This window comes from Rhinopithecus bieti, unplaced genomic scaffold (assembly GCF_001698545.2).
Source record: "Rhinopithecus bieti isolate Rb0 unplaced genomic scaffold, ASM169854v2 scaffold_17743, whole genome shotgun sequence".
Lineage (NCBI taxonomy): Eukaryota > Metazoa > Chordata > Mammalia > Primates > Cercopithecidae > Rhinopithecus > Rhinopithecus bieti.
Genome location: NW_016809230.1, coordinates 1,118,325 through 1,141,836, shown reverse-complemented (window position 1 = coordinate 1,141,836; position 23,512 = coordinate 1,118,325). Strand labels below are relative to the sequence as shown.

General features: G+C 35.1%; 1 long non-coding RNA gene across 2 annotated transcripts; it reads right to left on the bottom strand.

The window, feature by feature from the left end:
- Positions 1–11,141: 11,141 nt before the first annotated feature.
- On the bottom strand, positions 11,142–23,309 carry LOC108539967 (uncharacterized). 2 transcript variants are annotated; one of them, XR_001888540.1, is made up of 4 exons: positions 23,244–23,309; positions 21,509–21,655; positions 12,615–12,672; positions 11,142–11,233 (listed from the first exon to the last, which is right to left on the bottom strand). It is a non-coding gene; the product is annotated as an uncharacterized LOC108539967 (long non-coding RNA). The 2 variants fall into 2 exon arrangements; XR_001888539.1 differs by lacking the exon at positions 23,244–23,309 and adding an exon at positions 21,996–22,100.
- Positions 23,310–23,512: the final 203 nt, after the last annotated feature.

The window sequence follows — 23,512 nt, the reverse complement described above, 5'->3', positions numbered from 1 at the left end:
CGCATATAACATGTAACATAAAGTTGACCATCTTAATCATTTTTAAGTGTACAATTCAGTGGCATTAAGTAAATTTACACTGTTATGCAACTGTCACCACCATCCATCTTCAGAACATTTTTCATCTTTTAAAACTGAAATGTGGTGCTCATTAAAAAATAATTCCCCATTATCCCACCCCTGGAACTACCATTCTCTTTCTGTCTCTATGAATTTGATTGCTCTATGTACTTCATATAAGTGGAATCGTACAATATTTATCCTTTAATGACTGACTTATTGCACTTAGTATATCCTCAAGGTGCATACATGCTGTAACATGTGTCAAATTTTCCTTTCTTTTTTACATTGTGTAATATGCTATTGTCATTATGTAACACATTTTGTTTATTCATTCATCTGTTGATGGACCCTTGAGTTGTTTCCACGTTTTGACTACTGTGAATAATACTTTATGAACATGGGTGTACAAATATTTCTTTAAGGATTGGAAATGATGAATCATATGGTAATTCTATTTTTGATTTTTTTTTTGACACAGTCTCGCTGTGTTGCCCAGGCTGGAGTGCAGTGGTGTAATCTCAGCTCACTGCAGCCTCTGTCTTCCAGATTCAGCAATTCTTCTGCCTCAGCCACCTGAGTAGCTAGGACTACAGGTATGCACTGCCACGCCAGCTAATTTTTGTATTTTTAGTAGAGATAGGGTTTCACCATGTTGGCAAGAATGGTCTTGATCTCCTGACCTCATAATCCATCTGTCTCAGCCTCCCAGAGTGTTGGCATTACAAATGTGAGCCACTGTGCCCAGCCTGTTTTTGTTTTTTAGAAACTATTATACTGCTTTCCATAGTTACTATACTGTTTTACATTCCCACCAACAGTAGTGAAGAATTCTAATTTGTTCATCTCCTCACCAACACTTATTTTCTGTAGTTTTTAAATAGTAGTCATCCTAATAGATAGGAGGTGGTATCTCATTTGGTTTTAATTTATATTTCCCTAATGATCAGTGATGTTGAACATCTTTTCAAATGCTTTTGGCTATTTATATATTTTATTTCAAGAAATATATATTAACTTTTTTGTCCATTTTTAAATTGGTTGTTAAATTGTCCAAATTTAAATTGGTTGTTAGTTGTTTTGTTGTAGGAGTTCTTTATGTATTCTGGATATCAATTCTTTATCAGGTATGTGATTTGAAAGTGTGTTCTTCCATTTTGTGGATTGCTTTTTCATTCTGTTGATTGTATCCCTTGATGCACAAAAGTTTTAAATGTTGGTGTGGTTCTATTTATTTATTTTTAAATTGTTGCCTGTGCTTTTAATGTCATACCCAATAAATCACTGCCAAATCCAATTGCAGGAAGGTTTTGCCTATGTTTTCTTCTATGAGTTTTGTGGTTTTAGATCTTATGTTTAGGTCTTTCATCCATTTTGAGTTAATTTTTGTATATGATATAAGATAAAGGTGCAACTTCATTCTTTTACATGGATATACAGTTTTTCCAGCACCATTTTTTAAGGAGACTGTCATTTCCCCATTGAGTGGTCTTGTCACCCTATTGACAATCATTTTACTATATATGTGAGGATTTATTTCTGGGCTGTCTATTCAGTTCTATTGGTTTATATATCTGTCTTTATGCCAAAGCTCTATGATTTTGATCAATGTACCTTTGAAATATGCTTTGAAATAAGAAAGTGTGGGGCCTCCAGAGTTGCTCCTTTTTATTATTGTTCTGGTTATTTGATGTCTCTTGAAATTCCATATGGATTCGAGAACTTTTTTTTTGCAGTGTATATGGGATTGGTTTCTTAATTTCATTTTGGATTGTTCATTGCTAACTGTATAAAACACAATTTTGTGTACTTATTTTCAGCTTACAAGTTCATTGAATTTATTTATTAGTTCTGACAGAATTTTTTATTTTGGTTTGGTTTTGTGTGTATGTAGAATCTTTAAGGTCTTCTACATATAGGATCATGCTATCTGTGAATAGAAAAACTTTGGCTTCTTCCTTTACAATCTGGATGCCTTTTACTGCATATTCTTGCCTAATTTTTCTGGCTAAGACTTTCAGTATTATGTTCAGTAGAAGTGCCAAAACTGAACCTCTCATCTTCTTCTTGATCTCAGAGAAAAGCTTTCATTTTTTTCTCATTGACTACCATGTTAGCTGCTGAGAACATCTTTTAAATCACCATAGGAATTTTTAACATTTGTTTAATGTATTTTTTCAGAACAAAATTGTATTTTACTTATATTTGAGCCACAGGAAATCACTAACATAGCTTTTGGTCAGTTATGCAAAAATGAAAAGATAAGGAAGACAGACAAAGCACCCAATGGCAATGACAAAAACATTAGCCAGTTTATCAGAAATGGTATGGCGAAATCAGGTACCATTATTATATTCAAGGCATGCTGGCTTATTTGTAATTATTTTGAATCCCCCAAAGATTAAAGCTACTACCTTCATAAAAATAGACAATCAAGTTTTAGTTTCAGATTTGTTTAATTATGTTTAAGATTACTCTTTAAAACACATTTTAACTATGGCAATGGTAATATTTCATGTAAGTGAGGAAATAATAGATTACTTAATAAGTCACGTTGAGAAAACTTTGTGTTGTTTAGAAAAGAAAAATTAATTTCAATCTTTAACTACCACAGTCCCCAATCTATTTTACAAGGACTAAAAAAATTAAACAGGAATAATAAAGCCATCAGAATATAAAAATAATGTAAGAAGACAGTTTTTATAATATTGGGTTACAGGAGACCTTCCAAAGGATGACATAATAACAAAGATTGTCACACATGACAAAATGAAAGTTAAAGCTTCTGAATAGCATATGACACAAAAGTGAAAGGCAAAATGGGGTTGTTACAAATATGAACAAGAGTTATTATCAAGAATGGATAAAGAAACTCTACTGAAGAAATTTTTAAAAATATTTACACATAACCCAATATAAAATTTACTAATTACATAAGCTGGCTATTCAGAAATAAAGGACAACAAATGAGCAATGGACATTTAAAATCATTTGACCCAACTACCAATCACAGGAAAACAATGATGTTCATTTCTCTGCTAGAGTGGAAGATATTGACACACTTGGTGATCTCTAGAGTCTGGCGTTTACTGGTTATTTGCCTACGTACTCTTCACTCCAGTTTTTGCTAATTCTCTTCTGTGTTCTTCATGGTAGGAGGGCTGGCGCTTACAGAGCACATTATCCAGCTAATGTCCATTGCCTTCCAGCCACTTTTGACAAAGTAATGAACCAGTGGAAGACTGTAGGTTGAATGAAAAGAGTAAGTCAAGTTATTTCTTACCCCCTTCATTCTAGTGTAGTGGCTGTGACCGGCAACACTGCTTCCTTGGCTTTGTTTCTAGCTGATAAATTCAGCTTCCTGGCTCTGGTAACACCTCATCTTCCCACTGTCCCTCCACCAGTGTCATACCCAGTGCAAAACATTGGAGTGGTGGGTGTGGGCTATAAGGGAGTACCTTGTAGGAAGATAATTTTAAAATCATATTGAAACCTACTAACAACCATTCTGTTTTTATTATACCTATGTGCTAGCAATTCTAAATAATGTCAGTGACAAAATTCTCCTCTCACCAAGGCTACCACTCCACATGTATCCACCTTAATTCCCAGCTTGACATACCATAAATTCATACCACATGGGAGTAATAGCAGTAGCTTTCTAACAATAAGCCTTCTAATTAGTAAATCCCAGAATCACTTCACCACACTTGGTTTGGCTTCTCAACTCTTCAATTACCTGTGTCACAAACTTCCTGTTTTAAATGTGGAGGGGCCAAGGCGGGAGGATACCTTGAGCCCAGGAGTTTAAGGCCAGCCTGGGCAACAGAGTGGGACCCCATTTCTACAAAAAGTTAAAGAATTTATCCAGGTGTGGTGGTGCAGGCCTGTAGGCCTAGGCCAGCTACTAGGGAGGCTCAAGTGGGAGGATTGCTTGAGCTCAGAAGTTCCAAGCTGCAGTGAGTGGTGATCATGGCATTGCACAGTAGCCTGGGCAACAGAGTGAGACCCTGTCTCAAATGAACAAATAAATAAATGTAGAGATACCTGTTTTCCTATTTGAACCCTGACTCATACAGTTAGTGTATGTGGAAGCTGGCACATTCATCTGTTGTGGGTGTTAGTGAAATAGATATAAATTCTTAAGATGGCAATTTGATAATATCCAATTTTAAATGTGCATTTACCTATTATAGAAGTGAGAGTGAAAGGTAACAGAGCTTATGTTTTCTAGATTAAATTCTTTTGTATTAGTTACTTGCACTACTTTTTAAGTAAAATTATGTGTTTCCAATTTGAAAAGGAAAAGAAAGTCCTATACTTTAAACATATGTGGCATACTGTCAAGCTGAGAATGTAAGTGTGCATTTCTGATTGTCAAGGTGTGTCTACATAGCAGAAACTTAAAAAAAAAAATAAAAATATTAGTTAAAGACGAATATGACTGGAACAAAAATCCCAAAAAAGTAGAGGGAGGGAAATAATCAATGGTGAAGGATGGACCTGCTGCTAAGATGCAATTAATTTCCAAGCAAAATACATAACGAACTGGGGTGTTACAAGGTATGTTATGAAACCTGCTGTGAAGAAACTAAAGGTAAGTAATCTTGCCAGCTCAGAAGGATGTATTCTAGTTTTATCAAAAGTTTAAGAGGTAAGCAGGCTTTCAGGGATCACTTTGCCAAGCTGCAGGAGGTCAATGAAGTGAGAGCCATGTGTGTTATTGTAGAAATGTGATGGATAATTCATAGCTAGATAAAGCATACAGTGCTGAGTTGTGTAAAACACCAGTTCTCAGAGTTTGTGACACAGGCACCTGGGGAATGCCATTATTGTCCAGGTACTACACAGGCAGCATGTCTTGGCTGTAAACTTACTAAGTAGTATGTCTGACATATTACTATGAGAAACAACCTATCAATGTATCTGGAATCAAGCAGACCTGAGTTTGAATTTATAACCTCACTAGCAGTGAGACCCCAAATACATGACTCAAGCTCTCTTAGTTTCTTTCTCATCTACAAGATCCAGATAAAAATCCTCACATCATATACTTATTGTATGACATGGGTAAGCACTTATAATAGCCCAATGCTCTTCCATTATTCAAATACTCATAATTTGATGAATAATTCATCAAAATTCATTTACATTCAAAACTGGTTTGTTGTCATTATGAAATATTCTCAATCAACTACTGTTGAAAGTAGGCCGACTATTATATTGAGTTCCACAAAAATGATCTTTTACAGCTCAGACAGATTGGAACCAACTAAATGTAAATATTATGAATATAAGAAGTGGTGACACTAAAGTTTACTGGGAGATACCCATATTACAAAAAATAAACGTAGTCATTTTAAATGACATCAGTGTAAGTGGAGAAAAATCTCAACAAAATAATACCAGTTAGGACACAGTAAATGTCAGCAATCTGACTGACAGATACTATGTGGGATTCTTATCCAAGTTCTGTGATATGAAAAGCAATTAACAGTTTCATGTGATAGTTATTGTACATTTTATAAGAAACAACACACAAAGCACTTACTATGCACCAAGTGCTATTCTAAGCATCTCACATAAATTAACTCATTTCATCCTTATATAAACATCATGAGATGAATGTTATTATTATTCCCATTGTACAGATGAGGAAAAGTAAAGGGTAGGTATTTGAAGTTAAGATATTTTAAGTTAAGAATAGAGGTATCATATTTTCTACTTGAATTGCTAGCTCAAGAGTAGACTAACATATAGTGCACAAAGCAAAACTGTGAGGTATGGTGATATCGTTTGGCTGTGTTCCTACCTAAATCTCATCTTGAATTATAATCTCCCTAATCCCCATGTGTCTAGGGCGAGACCTGGTGGGAGGTGATTGGTTCAGAGGGAGTTTCCCCCCTGCTGTTCTCCTGATAGCCAGTGAGTTCTCACAAGATCGGATGGCTTTATAATGGGCTCTTCCTCCTTTGCTATCATTCTTCTTTCTCCCGCCATCATGTGAGAAGGTCCAAGCTTGCTTCCCCTTTGCATTCCACCATGATTGTAAGTTTCCTGAGGCCTCCCCAGCCTTGTGGAACTCGGAGTCAATTAAACCTTTTTCCTTTATAAATTACCCAGTCTCAGGTATTCTTTTATGGCTGTGTGAGAACAAACTAATACGAACTAAATGAACACTTGGAGTCTATTTCAAGTGTTATATCTCTGTCGTTAGCATTTCAATTAAAAAATATGTTACTATAGCAACTCTGTGATGGTGTTTCTGTGCCTGTGTAAGTTTTTTGAGGATTTCTTTGATCAGAATAAGGAAGTTACTATTAATTACTACTTTTCTGAGAGATAATGAATTTTTAATTGATGCCACTGCATTAAATTGATCACAGGGCTTTTCTCCTCTGTTCTATTATTATGATAAATTAGATTGGTTTTAAACTGCTTTGACATTTGCTTTTGAGCTAAATCCCACTTAGTCTATGCACTAGATCTTAATTTATGTGCTATCATTTTTCTAAATATACATTGTTGTATTTGATTTGCTAATTCGTTGTCATGGGTGTTTATGTCTATGTTTATAAATGATGTTGGTGATCTGTAGACTTATTTCTTTCTAAGGTCTTGTCTGCTTTTGGTAACGTTGTCCTTATAAAATTCCCTAAAAAACATTCCCCTGCCTCTGTATTTTCTGAAAGAGTTTGTGTAGAATTAGTATTATTTCATCCTTAAATATTTGGTAGAATTTACCAGTAAAATCATCCAAGCCTAGAGTTTTCTTTATGGGTTAGTGTCTTTAATTTCTGTAGTAGATACATAATTATATAGGATATGAATTTCTTCTTTACAACTCCATATATCACTTTCATATAAATTACTAATATGTTGGCAAAAGTTTTCATAACATTCTCTTATTATTGTTTTAATCTGTAGGGTCTTGTAGGAACAGCTCCTCTTTAATTCCTAATATTAGTGATTTTTGTCCTCTGTTTTCTATTGATGGGTTCAGCTAGTTGTTTACAAATTTTGTTGACTATTTTCAAAGAACCAGCTTTTGAAAAGGTTGATTTTCTTCATTGTCTTTCTTCTGGTTGGTTAGTTTCATTTCTATTTTTATAGAGTAGAACCTTGGGTTTTTGACTTTAAACTTCTCTTTGTTTAAATGAAACACAATTAAAACAAAAATTTTACTTTTAAGCATTATTTTATGTGTGTCCCCAAAAGTTTTATATGTTTTCACTATTATTCAGCTTGAAATACTTTCTATTTACCTTTGTGATATTTTTCTTTTACCAATAGATTTATTATTTATTATAGATTTATTTTACCAATTATTATTTAATTTTCAAATATTTGGTGGTTTCCTAAACATCTCACTACTATTTATTCCTTCTATAATACCATTGTGATCTCAGAAGATAATTTATGTGACTTTAATCATTATAAATTAATTGAGAATTATTCTATGTTCCAGCTTCTTGGTGAACACACCATTTGCACTTGCATAACATGTGTATTCTAAAGATTTTGCATATTATATTTTATAAATATCAACAAGATTAAGCATTTGTGAATGGTCTTCAGATGCTCTATGTCTTTACTTATTCACTTTTTGGTAGATTGTTTCATTAATTGTTGAGAGAGAGAGGCATTAACATATCTTCCTGTAGTTTAGAAGTTGTTATTTTTCTCTTTCATTTTGTCAAGTTTGCTTCATGTATTTTGAGGCTGTTAGAAATATAAACATTTATTATTGCTGTTTCTTCCTGATGAATTGACTTCTTTTTTGTGATTCTGAAATGCCCCCTCTTTATCTGGGTAATATTCTTTTATCTTACAGCCTATTATGCTTCATATGAACATAGCCTTTCCAATCTTCTTATGCTTACCATTTGCATGGTATATATTTTTTTTCTATTAATTTGCTTCCAGTTTCTGTATATCCATACTTTCTTTATACTTCTTGTAGACAACACACAGGTGAATCTTGTTTTTTATCCATTTTGATAATCTTTGACTTTCAAATGGAGCTTTTAGTTTATTAAAATTTATCATAATTACTGTTATGTTTGGATTTAACTCAAAAGAAGAACTTGTTTTCTGTTTGATCTCACTGATTTTTCTTCATTTTGTTCACCTCTCTTGTCTTCTTCTCTTTAATAAATTAGAAATTATTTTATTTTTGGCATTTTTTTTCTGTTCCTTTTGACATTTTTTACTGGTTGTTATAAGGATTAAGACATACATCCTTAACTTTTTTTCACAGCCTACTTAGAATTAATATTTTATCACTCTACATAAATACAGAAACCTTTCAACCTAGGCCTATTCAACACTCATCTGCCATTCTTCATCTTACTGTTTGTATATGCACTATATCTCCATATATTATAAACCCTAAAACATAGCATTAACAAGTTTATTTTATACAACCATATTAATTTTAAAGAAAGTAGAAACAAATATATATTTTTTTCATTTAGCAGTCTGATTTTATTTACCAACATGATCCGCAGGTTAAACTATCATTTCATCGCTTGCATTGTTTCTTCATGCAAACCCGAGAAATATTGCCAATGTTACAGTGTTCTGAGACCATGTTTGAAACTTAGAAAATAGATCTTACTATACATAATTGTTCTTAAAAACACAGAAAATGAACCTAACCGTATGTCTATATAATAATACAATTCTGATGCCGCTAAAATAGACACATAAAATCAGCAATTATTTTAAAATCAGAAAATTGATAGTTAAAGGATTTGGTTAGTTAATACATGTTTTGAAACTTTTATTCACCCATCACAAAGGAACTTTTCTGCTATCTTGCCATGAATTTATTTTAATCAAATATCAATCTGCTTTTTTGCCATACTTTTATGTTCATACACATTTTTGTTTCCATGCTGAATCAGTGTCATATTTTTGAAGATATTTTAAGGAGCAATTAAGCATAACACATGTAGTATTAATAATGCACATAACTCAATTGATTTAAAGAACATATGAGCAACTATGATTAATTTTAGGCTTTCTGAAGAAATGACACCTGTATCCTGACTGCTGCCTGACCAGTTGTTAATTTTTAAATCCTCTCAAATGCAGAGATCTCAAAATGTGCAAAAGCATTTCTTAGCATATTTTTAATCAAGAAAATAAGCACACCTGTTGCTTGAAGAAGGAGCCATTCCTCTAGATAAATATATGAGACATTTTTGTTTGTTTGATCCTAAACAGAGCATTTTGGTCTATTTGTTTTCATGTGTTAAAATACACAATTATTAGAAATTAATGCCGCAGACTATATTTTTTGAAAATAAAAAATCCAGAATCAGAAGTTTGGCCAACTTTCCAGACTGAGAATAAATTAACTTGAACTTTATTTTATACTGTGGTTTGTACCTTCCCTACACTCCTATATATCATATGTTCTAATATAGAGTTTTTGATGTCTGTTGAAAGAACTGCATAGAAAAAAGTCTGAACCTCACCTTCCTCTGTGCCAAGGCTTGTTTGTCTCATAAAATGAATAGAAAAATTGGGAGAAAGGTCAACTTGTATTACCCTTTTAAAATAATAGAAACAATATAGAAATAGTGTATTTCCTAATAAGAGCTCTTATTTCCAAATAAGCAATTCTGATGAGGCACATATAGGGAGCAAATTTTAAAGGAGGATTTTAATTAGATATGTATATTGCAAATTTTAAAATAATTTGTAGGCATCTGATCTGCCCCCAGTGACCTCATCCCACCTCCCCTTTAGTTTTAAATCTTTTCTTCTCCAGCTCCTTGCATTTCTGCACCATTATGATGTTTTCACCTGTATGTCTTCTTCATGTGCCCCTGTTTCATGACTTGACTTTCTTTTTCATCTTTGCTTAACTAAACTCTTTTTCATCCTTTAAAACTCACAGCATTGCCTATTCTAGGAAGTTCCCTCTGATTTGAGGGTATTTTATTCTAATCCAAATTTTAGATAAGAGTTTTTGGGGTTTTTTTTCTCCTTAACTTTTTTTTTTCTTTCCTCCTTTGGAATATAGAGTTGGAGTGTTCTAGTTCTGTGTTAGTCAGCTTGGCCACCAGAACAAATCCCACAATCCCCGCTTCCGGAATTGTGATGTGTAACCCCATCTGTAGCTTCAACGTTAGAAATTTATTTTCTTACAATTCTGGAAGCTGGGATGTCAATGATCAAGGTGACAGCAGATTTGGTTTCTGCTGGGGGACCTCTTCCTGGCTTCTTGCAGGCAGCGGCCTTCTTGTGCTTTCTAATGTGGCAGAGAGAGAGAGAGAGAGAGAGAGAGAGAGAGAGAGAGAGAGAGAGAGAGAGAGAGAGAGATCTTTGGTGTTTCTTATATAAGGACATTGATCCTATTGGATTGGGGCGCCACCTTTATAATTTCATTTATCCTTAAAGTTTCTATCTCCAGACACAGCTGCCCTGGGTTTTAAGACTTCAACATATGAATTTGGGGAAGACACAAACATTCAGTCTGTAACAGATTGTTTGAGTACTTCATTTAAAATCTGAGAAACAAAGATACACAAGAGGGCAGCTGCCTGCAAGAAGATTGGAAGGGGTCCCCCAGTAGAAATCAAATCTGCTGTCACCTTGATCTTGGACATCCCAGCTTCCAGAATTGTAAAGAAATAAATTTCTAACGTTAAAGCCACAGATTTGATGTGTCTTATGTAAGGACATTGATTCTATTTTTCTGTGTAAATACAACTGTTCTGTAGCCTCATGGATCATGCCTTCAGGGTCATGAGCAGTAATATCACCTCACTCTTGAACTGAAGTGGCATCATTACAAAATGTCATGAATAGTAGAAGGGATTGTCACCCAAAATGGAGTTAGGTTCCCATCCTTTTTCATTCCCCCCAGGTCTCACCCACTAATCCTCTGCGATTCAAAGGTTCCCTGGGTATTATTTCTCATTTGTTGGTTTTTCATTTACTCTTGATTTTCTGGTGTCCTGGGTATTTTCATTTTCCCTTCAGATCCACTCCTTATTCTAACCCAGTCTTCACACAGCAAATTATTGGATTAATAAGTATAGTTCTTTATTAGCTACATTTTCAGTCCTAAGTTTGTTGTGTGTTATTGTTACAGATGTGGTCCATAATATCTACAATCATTCTGGAGTCTGTCGTTTGGACCATCCCGAATTTTATTCTGAAATGCAAAACAGAAAGGATCAAGTGTTTCCTTTGTGCAGTAAAAATAAATAGTTAGGACAGTAAATCAAAACTCCAATCAATATGTCCCTCGTTTATGGTGGCTATCTAACATAGAGTTTTCTGAAGACCATTTTGGATTAAGTAAAATGTTGATAGAGCTTGTTGAAGAGTGAGGAGTGAATTTCATCTTACAGAAATAGAACATTGGATTTGCCATCATGGTAAGGCACACTAGAGGAAATGAAAGGGGTCAACTGAATATTACAGAGAGGGGAGAGAGAAAAGCCAAATTATCCGAGCATGAATAGAGAGAGTAATGGTAGGATTTAAATTCTGATATGAGACATATTGTCTTGTGGATCTTTTGAATTTGAAAGGTGTGATTTTGTTCATCTTTCAGCTTCTCATTTGCATGTAGACCTGATTGCTGAATTTAGATAATTTGCTGATATAAATTCTCTCGCTTGATGACTCTTGTTGAATATGCCTTCTTTCAAAGAGGCACCAAATGGAGAGAAAATACATACAACAATTAGGATGTCTCAAAAAAATTACAGTAGTCCTTTGAAATGAAGACACAGATGGGAAAATATAGTTCTCGATTTTCCTAAAAATACGTTCCTTTGTTGAGGATGGGGAAGCTTGTGATACCTACATATAACTGATTAGATGGATAGTGCTGTTACATTTAACTGGAAGATCCAACTGCAACCTACTTGGAAATGTTCTCTAGAAAATGATGAAGGTGATTGGTGTAATAGAGCTTAATCTGAAGGAGGATATATAAATATAAATATAATGCTATATTGAGCATTATAGAAAAATCATTGTGCTTGGTCTGAGGAAGACAAAGAGGATGATAAAATAATACAATGTAGTTTTTACTTTGTGCTGGTATAGTGGTCATAAGGGTGCGAAGATCATTGGTAGACCAGTGCTTGGGACCTCAAACTGGAATGCACCACCACCTTGAACACACAGAGTCTATGGCATAGGAAGACTTTCTCTCAATAATGGTTTAGATAATTCATGACAGAATCTGGAGAATTGTGCATGCAGACTGAATAAAGCATTAGTTAATCCATAGTCCCAGAGATCTGTTTTTATGGTATACAGAAACTTATGAATGATTAGAAAATAGTTTAGAGTTGAACTACCTAGATGTTTTTATTATTCTTTCTGTCTTCCTGCCCCTATTTCCCTTGCTTTTTATTGTTGTTTAAGAAATACTGTAATATTCCATATGGTGCATCAACCTTCAGGACCTGGAGAACATTTCCTCTAGCTAATTTAACACCTGTATATTCTCCCAGACATAGCTGGGTATGGTAGCCTCATGGACCATGCCTGCCTTTCGTGAAGGAGGCAGAACTCACAGTTCTTACTGAGGAATCTCTTCATCAAAGTATCTCGCCACAACATTGTAGCTTGTTTCTAAACAGAAAAAAAAATTTATCCCAAATATTCAGTATTCCTTTTGTTCTGTATAAAATAAGAGAATTTCTGATTTTAATATTCTTAAAAGCTAAATTAGCAATGTAACAGCTTAGCTGCATAAAGTGTAATATGTAACACATTGCTGTGTTAAAATAGAGATCTAATGATACCTTCATTAACTCGATCACTGAAATGGCAAACCCTTTTCCAACATAACAGTTTCTATAGATACCACATGCTTATGATCAAAATTGCTTTTCTGAATGTGTTTTACTCTCCCATTTGATTGTATTTTATATCTTCTTTCTGGCTGTAAGTTACAATTAAACATAAGGAAAAATAGTGCAAGGCAAAATATACTCTGCATCTGTTTTACTGCTCAAATAAATACACAATCTGCACAAAACAGATTTTCCTAGTGAGCAAATTTCAAATGACTCCCTAGATAGGTTCTAGATTTTTTTTAATGCCACCAGGGATGCACCAAATGTTGCTGGAGGAAATTTCCATGTATTCTAACTACCTACCAAATAGCTAAATACTCTGTCAAAAATGTTTAATTTAAGCTCTTATAATAATTGTTACCATAAAAGATGGATCCTGGTTGATAAGTAGATTTTTATCCCCAAGCATAAATGTATTTCCCTATTAAGTATTGTTTTGCAAACATACAAATAATTGCCTTTGAAACAAAAAGGAAACTTTAAAATAAAAAATCAATGGGAAATTGGCTTGATTTGTAGAAAAAAAACTGTTCTTTTTTTTTCTTCCCCGTAACCTTTCACAAGTTTTTATTATTGTGTTTTGTAATTTTTTGTATTTTCCCCATATATTATAATAATAAAATAAATCAGACCACTAATGATGAACCAAACAAAATGTTATTCTATTTGCTATGAGCACAGTTTTATGTTTGAAATTTTATACAGATAATTTTTAACTAAATTATGGAGAAAATTATGGCAAGGAACCAGTGGACCAAGGAGCCATACTGAAGCCTGAGACAAAAGGAAAATCCAGTAATGCTGGATTTATCTTTACAACAATTTTTGACATTTTGTCCACCACAGATTTTTTGGATTCTTTTTGATTTTTTAAAATATAGCGTTAAGATAAGATTTCTCTTGGTTACTGAGGTTTGGCATGCTCTTAAATTTTGCATGTAAGATAAGTGTTTCACTCATCTCATTACCTTCACTGTTGTCATAGTTTTGCAAAGAGTGATATGTTATAATTATTAAAATTGTTGAACAATAGTCTGCATATGTTAAATTCTATTTTAATTATTAAAAACTGAAAGAACTATTATGAATTTCACAAGTCTGATTCATTTCAGCTTGGATATCATGATACTATCAGCCATTGTAGCACCAAAGATCTCCAAATAATTTGGCTTGCACCCTCAGCAGAGGTTGTGTCATGATAGTGATATTTTATATAGGTTAGTGAAGTACTTTATAATTTATGGAATGTAAGACTATCACTTTAGTTAATATACTCAATAGTTCAGATATTTCCACATTGATGTACTTTTTTGTTTCCGTATTAACATATTGTTTTAAATACTCTTGACTCAAGCTACATTTATCCTTTGTGATGTCAAAAGCTCTTATGAAAACTTTTTCCATGCTCAAATTATATTTAGAAAAGCTGCATAGGACATCCTCTCTTGAAACTTCACAGTTCACGTTAGTATGTTAAATACTCTAAATATTCTGTAATAAATGCAATTGTTTAATTTTGATTAATTCAGTTTTTTCCAAATTATTGAACCTAAAATCTTTTAGTGCATTTTTGGTATATAAAACTTGTTAGCCTTTATAAGTACATAGGTGTATTAGTTCATTCTTGCATGGCTATAAGGATATACCTGAGACTAGGTAATTTGTAAAGAAAAGAAGTTTCATTGACTCATGATTCTGCAAGTAGTGCAGGAAGCATAACACCAACATCACTCAGCTTCTGGGGAGGCCTCAGGAAGCTTTTACTCAAGGTGATAGATGAAGAGGGAAGCAGGCATGTCACATGGTGAAAGCTGGAGCAAGAAAGAGTGGAGAGGAAGTGCCATATGCTTTTAAATGACCATATCTTACAAGAACTCACTGTCATAAGGATGGCACCAAGCCATGAGGGATCCACTGTCATGATCCAAACACCTCCCACCAGGGCCCACCTCCAGCACTGGAGATTACAATTCAACCTGAGATTTGGGTGTGGACAGACACACAAACTATATCAATATAGTTTCTCAGAACACAATTTAAGAGATACAATTTTGAAAGAAATTAATAGACATTTGTTATACTGCTATACAAGAGCATTTATAGTAGTTTTTCAGCCTCAATTTTATTGGATTGCAAATGGATATGTATTTGGCAATATTTCACATGTATATGACCTCATTTTACAGCTTTGGAAACTAAAGAAGATAAAGGAAAGAGGTCAAAGATGAAATTACTTTTCTAACTCTAAGCCATATATTAATTCAACAGAAAATGATCCTTTGAAAAGCACAAGAACTACATTCTATTTCAAATATGAATCCTTGAGATATTTATACTGTCCTACAAACCCATTAGTTCTCCTTTTTAAAATATTTTCCAACGTCTTTGAATATCTAGACTTTCTAATATCTATCCTGTATTTTGTCAGGTGCTTTGGTAAATATTCCATGCTTTTCTAACCAGTTTCAAAGTTTTCTTGTCTTAGTACACAAGCCTACTCCTCAAAGAAGCGTTTTAGGGAAGATTCAAGCTGTTACTTAAATATTTCTCATCATAAAATTCCTCTATTATCCTGTGAGGCCTTTGAAGCTAAAAGTTGTGCTTTATTATTTAAATAAATTACAATGGGTGTCATATTGCTAAATAAACAAAGGTGTATCATTAAAATTTCTGCCCTAATTAAAGTAGCCAAATTATGGGTAATTGTTAAAGTTTTGATAAATCTCCTTCATCAGGAAGAAATTTTATATTATTTTGTTTTCAACAAATGCCAATTGAGACATTACCAAGTGGTAGAGGGTAATACTGAATACCATCTGGCATAGTTGAAAGTCTGTACTAGGTGGCAGTTATACCAGGGATCAAATTCCATGTTCTTCTTTTCTATGATGCAGGAAATTAAGATGTCACCTTGAATGTATATTACTATAAAATGGAGATTTTGCTGGACTTCTAAAAGGATTAAGTGGCATACTATATTCAAAAGAGCCTAGTAGCTCCTGTCAGTTCTCAAGAATTTCTTAATGAAGGGTGGCAGAATATACCACCCTAAAGCATGCCACTTTGACAAAGGATTCATTTGAGATAAAGACACTTGAAAAACAGTAAACCCAAGAAGAGCATTTTAATCTCCCTTTTATTCCTGAAAACAGGAGATAAAACCTCCCATGTGGAAGATGCCCTCCCAGTACCAGGAGAAATAAAGAATTCTTCCAAGGCATGTCATAGCTGAGAAAATTCTGCACAAACTGACGTTGTTAAAATAATTCTTAACTTTTTTGTCTCCTCACACAGTTTTGTTACTTTAACCCCATATGAAATTTAGGTTTTGTCCATTCTTTGTGTCTTTATTTTCTTATGAGGGCTCCTGTGTCCTGTAAAATGTATGCCTTTCTCCTGTTGACCTATCTTATGTCAATTTAATTTTTAAGCCTAGCTGAAAATGCTGATAGAGGTAAAGTTTTCATCCCTTACACTAAGTACTTACTGGGAACACTGTATCATCTTCAGCATTGCCTTTCCTCAAAATAGGCACTTAACATAACATTAACATTGCATACACAGGACTCCACAGAGGGAAAGCAGAAAGTATTTTATTTTCACCCATTTCTTGGCCTGTGGATAAGATCTCACTCTGGTTCCATCACTTTTTAAGTCACTTCTATATAATAATAGACTGTTGATCATGATCACCTTTATTTTCCCAAGTGGTTCAATAGGTGATATGGTTTGGATGTTTGTCCCCTCAAAATCTCATGTTGAGATGTTATTCCCAGGGTTGGAAGTAGGAACCGGTGGGAGGTGATTGGATCACGGGTGTGGAACCCTCATAAATGGCTTAGCATCATGCACTTGGTGATGAGGGAGTTCTCAGTTCACATGAAATCTGGTTTTTTAAGCATCTGGGACCTCCTCCTTCTTTTTCTTGCTCCCTCTTTCACCTCACCATGTGATACTGCAGCTTCCTCCTTTGCCTTTCACCATGATTATAATCTTCCTTAGACCCTCACAAAAACCAAGCAAATGTTGATGTCATGCTTGTACAGCATGCAGAACCATAAGCTATTTAAACTTCTTGTCTTTAGAAATTACCGAGCTTCAGGTATTTCTTTATAGCAGTGCAAGGAAAGACTAGCACATACAATTGATACTGAGGAGTAGAGTGCTGCAGTAAAGATACCCTGAAGATGTAGAAGTAGCTTTGGAACTGGGTAGTGGGCAGAGGTTTGAAGAATTTGATGGGCTCAGAAGAAGAGAAGAAGATGAGAGAAATTTTGGAACTTTGTAGAGATTGGTTAAATGGTTGTAACCAAGATTGCTGATAGACAGTGAAGGCCAGGTTAATGAGGTTTCAGATGGAAATAAGGAACTTACTTGGAACCAGAGTAAAGGTCACATATGTTATGCACTAGCAAAAAGCTTGGCTGCATTAAGTCCAGGTAATAGGGATCTGCAGATATTTGAACTTAAGAGTGATGATTTAGGGTGTTTGGTGGAAGAAATTTCTAAGAAGCAAAGCATTCAAGAGTTGGTATGACTGCCTATGATCAGATGAGAGCTAAGAAATGACTTAAAGTTGGAACTTATATTTAAAAGGGAAATGGAGAATAAAAGTTTGGAAAATTTGCAGCCTGGTCATGTAAAAGAGAAAGAATCCAAGCGGGCTGCAGAGCAACCACTTGTCAGAGAGGTTAGAATGACTAAAAGGGAGCCATATGATAATATCCAAGAAAACAGGAAAAAGGCTTTGAAGACATTTCAGAGATCTTGAAGATAACCTCTCCATCACAGGCAGAGAGGGATAGAAGGAAATAATGGTTTCAGAGATCAGGCCCAGAGCCCCACTCAGAGCACTGTTCCAGAGAGTTCAAGTCATAAACCTTAGTGGCATCTACCTGGTTTTAAGTCTGCAGGTGCCCAGAATGCAAGTATGAGGGAAGCTTTTTTGGCTTTCACCTAGATATCAGAGGATGTATGAGAAAGCCTAGATGCCCAGGCACAAGCTTGTCTCAGGGGCAGAGCCCTCACAGAGAACCTCTACTAGGGCAGTGCAGAGGGGATATGTGAGGTTGGACCCCCAGATGGAGCCCCCACTAGGGCATTGCCTAGTGGAGTTGAGGGAAGGAGGCTGCTGCTCTCCAGACCCCAGGATGGTAGAACCACTGGCAGCTTGCATCCTGACCTGGGAAAAGCCACAGACACTCAATTCCATCCCACGGAAGCAGCCATGTGGGCTGCACTTTGCAAAGCCATAGGAACAGAGCTGGCCAAGGCCTTGGGATCCCACCCCTTCCAACAGTGTGCCCTGGACGCAGGACATGGAGTCAAAGGGGATTATCTTAAAGCTTTAGGATTTAATGACTGCCCCGCCGTGTTTCAGACTGCATGGGGCATGTAGCCCCTTTCTTTTGGCTGATTTATCTTTTTGAAAATGAGAATGTATACCAAATGCCTGTAACACCCTTGTATCCTGGGAGTAAATAATTAGTTTTTGATCTCACAGGTGGAAAGAATTCATCTTCAGGTGAGACTTTCAACTTGGACTAGGAGCTTGGGACTTTTGAGTGAACGATGGAATGCATTAAGGCTTTTCAGGACTATTGTAAAGGCATGATTGTATTTTGGAATGTGAGAAAGATACGAGAGTGCGGGAGGGTGGGGGAGAATGATATGATTTAGATGTTGAAATGTAATTCCCAATGTTGGAGGTGGGCCTGGTATGAGATTATTGTATCATGTGGATGGTCTCCTCATGGATGATTTCACACCATCCCCCCGATGATGAGTGAGTTCTTGGTCAGTTAGTTCACACAAGATCTGGTTGTTTAAAAGAGTCTGACACCACCCCCTTCTCTGTCTTGCTCCATCTCTCAGCATATAATACCACCAGTTTCCTCCTTTATCTTCCACCATGATTGTAAGCATCCCGAGGCCCTTACCAGAGGCTGACCAGATGTTGGTGCCATGCTTCCTGTACAGCCTGCAGAACTGTGACCCAATTACATCTTTTTTCTTCATAAATTACCCAGCCTTAGTTCTTTCTTTTTAGTAACACAGTAACGGATTGCCATGGTAGGTAAAATACTCAATTTAAATTAATCACAGAATCTTCAAACTATAAAGTTAAAATTCTTTTCCCTTTTTCCTCTTGGTAAATGTTTTAGGTCAGAAATGAACTTTTTCCTCCACCTCTCCACCACCTTTCAAACTGTGGCTTTGACTTCTTCAGTGTTTTAGGATGTGTTGGAAAAACGAGGCAAGGTAAGTTACAGGAAATGTATTGCTTGCTGGGTACTGGTATCATTTCACTTTGGCCTCCTCTGAGTTTGGTAGATTTTCTAAGCTGGTTCTTTCTCTCATGGGAATAGTTTCTGCTTCTCCAGGATTTTGCTGAGACTGTCCCTTCTACATTAACATGTCATAAAGAGGATTAATTTCATCCTTCAGCCCCTGGACATTTCTCAGTCTACCTGCTTTGCTGGGTTGCAGTGACCCTTCAGTGATTATTCATTGACAGGATTTAAAATGTCACCAAGTCTGCTCTCTTCCATGGGGCCCATATTGGTCCGTGAAAAATATCCACACACAATTTTCCCATATCTGAAGTCGGAGTTTAGCCAGTTCTCAGTTACATTAGTACCTTGGGGTTTCCATAACAATGTACCACAGATTGGATGGTTTAAACAATAGAAATTCATGCTTCACAATTCTAGAGGTTGTAACTCCCTGATCAATGTGTTGGCACTGTGTGTTTGTTCTGAGGCCTCTTTCTCTGGCTTGTAGATGAACATTTTCTCTGTGTCTTCACATGGTCTTTACCCTTTGTGTTTCTGTGTCCCAATCTCTTTGTACAAGGATACCAATCGTATGGAATTACGGCCTACTCTAATAATATCATTTAACCTTAATTCCTTCTTTAAGGACCCTATCTCTAAATACAGTCACATTCTAAGAAACTGGGGGTTAGAACTTCAACATATAAGTTTTAAGGTGACACAATTCAGCGCATAACATCAATATAGGCCAAATTTTCTCTGTCTCTGTCCACTATTCTCTATGGTTAGCCACAGCCTATATGCATCATACATTGAAATTTGTCAGGACACTCTAAAAACTAAGATTCCATCTCCTGAAACCACTGAGAGATAGATAGATAGATAGATAGATAGATAGATAGATAGATAGATAGATATTGCAGGTTTTCTGAGTAGTCCTCTGTAATTTCTCCTACTGTACTTTAGGGGACAAAAGAAAAAATTGCACACCTCAACAATTTTATCTAAATATATTTTCTTTTATGGACTTCTTTTTCAATTGTCACCCTTTTTACATGTTTGAGGTGGTTATTAGGCCAAGATTTGCAAAACATTTTTTCAAGTCTATCACAAATTTTCTAATAACTCATATTAAAATACACAAACAATTCATTCACACACATTTAGAGACTTGGCTACATTGCGGGAAAATAAATTAGATTATAGCAGATACATTTTCTCACTTTTTAGGTATTAAAAAATACAGATTTTCCAAATCTTTCTGGTTTTGCAAATGATTTGAAGAGAAAGAAGCAGAGACAGAGGGGCTGACAAAGCCTGTGTCCACAGACTCCCTAAGATGCCTTGAAAAAATTTGCTTTTCCACATCTCACTTTTATCATTGATTCTTAACATTCAGAGGGTTTCAAAGCTTACTAAAATGTTAGGAATTTTCTCATCCCTTTTCCTAAACCTTATAGGAGACAGAAAATCTGTTATTTAAGATTCTTTTGTATTGCTGCTGCACATTCTCTTGATAAGCCAGAGAAAGGGAGCAAGTACAGGTCTGAGAGAAAGTAGAACTTACCATGTATGACACATGTGTGCACATGCACAGCCTCCCACACACAGACACACACACACACATACATCCCACATCAAAAAGAAATTTGGCAGTATAGAGATGATGCTCAATATTTTCTGAAAACTTGGAGAAGAGAAAATATTGAATAGACAAAAATGATCAGTGATGTTTTGGCAATATCTCTATGTACGCTAGGTATAAAAACTGCCTCAATGGTAAGAATTTGATTTTTTTATGTACGACAGAGTGGCTGGAGGATCCTTAGCTAACAATATATATTTTTTAAATTAGATATATATTCAGAGGACTTAACATCATCATAAACTTGATATATGAAAAAATAGCATGTTAGCTACTTTTTTGTCTTTTGAGGTCTTTAAATTTAGGGAACTAGTATTTCCTTGCTCTCAAATACATATGAAAACATAGCCTCTAGAATTAGTAAGCTAAATTATGCTTCCAAATGTACTCCTATACACAAAACTACAAACTGGAGCCTATGCTCCATTTCCTTTATGCACTATTTCTCTTCATTCAGATGGAAGATATACTGATCCAGCTATCAATGCACATTTGGCCTATGAAACTTGAACTTTTTGTAATTTGAGAACCATATTCACTAATAAACCTAACATTAATAAAATCTCTTTGTCTTTGTCTTTGTTTTTCCATTCATGTAGTTTTAAAAAATACTTTTAAAATTATTCATTTGGTCCAAATTAATCCCATTATAGATCAATGCTTTATAAGTATTATGTAACATAAATTACCTTTTCCCATAACCAATTATTTCATAAAGTTCAGATGTTTCTCTTCTACTCTTGTTACTCTGTCATATCCAATTTGAAAAGAATCAGCAGTTTTACAACGTATGTTGTGTCAGAGTGCACATTACAAAATGATTAACTCAGTTGAACCTATGGAGAAGGAAAAAAAGAATAAACAATTCTACTATGGTGATAATATAGGAATTAATATATTTACCTCAAAAAAGTGTATAAAATCTATATGATATTAAAAACTCAATTACTTCCTTTCCAAAATAAGGATCAAGATACAACAGAGTTGATAGATTTATACAGCAGTAATGCCAAGCATTTTCTGCCATTTTTAGATTGTGAGAATAGCATCATCCAGCATCTGGGTTGTTCAGTGGATGCCTCCCAGCAATGTGTTAAATAGATCTCCTCCTATATTTCAAGCACTCAAACCTAGGTGCTGATATGTTTGCCTGAGATAAGAGAAAGATATATTTACCCATTAATGAAGGGAATTTCAGAAACCCAATTTCACCAACTCTTGCCTCATCATTCATTTTCTTCTTTTTCTGCCCGGCTTCTCAGAACAATGAGAAAGGTGACTGAGAAATCTGGAGTATGAATGTGAATAAGCATCAAAGATATGATAAATCTAAAATAGTTGCTGTTTTTTCAAGTAGTGTCACCCTGCCTTCTATTTCTATTGTGTTCCTTGATACTGTGTAGAAAATGTAAAAAATATACAGCCCTATTTCCTTTCTTTTCCTCCTCCAAAAAAATTAATAGTGTGTATTGTGAATGACCACATTCACACTAAAGTAATAACACTTGAATTTAGAAAACCATTTATAGAAATTGATTAAGGATTTAGCATGCTACACCCATTTTTGGACTCTCAGGTTGCCCAAACTTTAATTCTTAAAATTGATGATAATAAAATCGTATCCATATGTCCCAAGACTCACCAGTCTTGACTATTGAATGAGGTCAATTTTATTATACATGAATCAATTATAGGAATAAGGATTGATACCAGCCTGAATTTAGGCAGCTAGACCCATCAAAATGTCTTAACTGAGAGATACCAAAGAGTGACACATAAGAGCCCTAAAAGGTTTAGCAACTAACTAGTCAGCGAAAGACTTTGAAAAAGCAACCAATGCTATGTATGCTAAGGGGAAAATTTAGAGTGAAAATATTTCAAACAAACATTTTTAACAGAAGTTTCAAAGTTGTAGACCTCCTTCCTCTATTGCAAACATCATCTTTCCTCTACAACTCTTCTTTGGCTAAAATGTGTAATCCAGCCCTGGGTCAGCCCTTTGATCCCTGGTGAAGACAGAGTAGGAGATCTAAGATCGAGGGCAAATCACCTCTAGGCTGAGGGCACTCCTCCCTTTACTTCTGACTTTTCTCCATCACTCTTCTTCTCATGCTTTTAACTCAGGTGATTTGGAGTTATAGTCTGGCTGCTGTTCCTTTGTGGCAAAATTAGTTATCAAATATCTTTTGACATTTTCCTTCTACCATATTCTGTCTTCTTTTGTCCAAGATACTTGGTGAAGTCTCACTGATGAGTCTGTTCACCAGTGAGCTTTTTAGCTTAGGGTCCCTGTTGACTATGAAAGCACATAAAGTGCTTTATGTGGTTCCCACAAGAGTGGTCAAGAAGACCTTGGTCCCCAACTTTAAGCCACTGTTTGTCACCTAGGACTTGCAAGTATTCTCCCTCCCCCTAGAGTCTTACCATGTCTCTGTGATAAAAGAACCCACTAGTTTCTGGTTCTTTCACTTGTAACCATAGAGATCCAACCTGCTCACAGGACTCTCGAAATAGATGAAGTTCCAGCTACTTCACTGTTAACATTCTCCCCTAAGATTCTCATTGTTGTCTCTTTCCTAGTTAAAAAAAAAAAAATTAGTCATATTTACAACTGTAACCTAAACAAGAAAGGGGTGGATTAAATGAAAAAAGTGTCCCCACTAAGAATACCTGTGTGTTGAATCATTTCATTT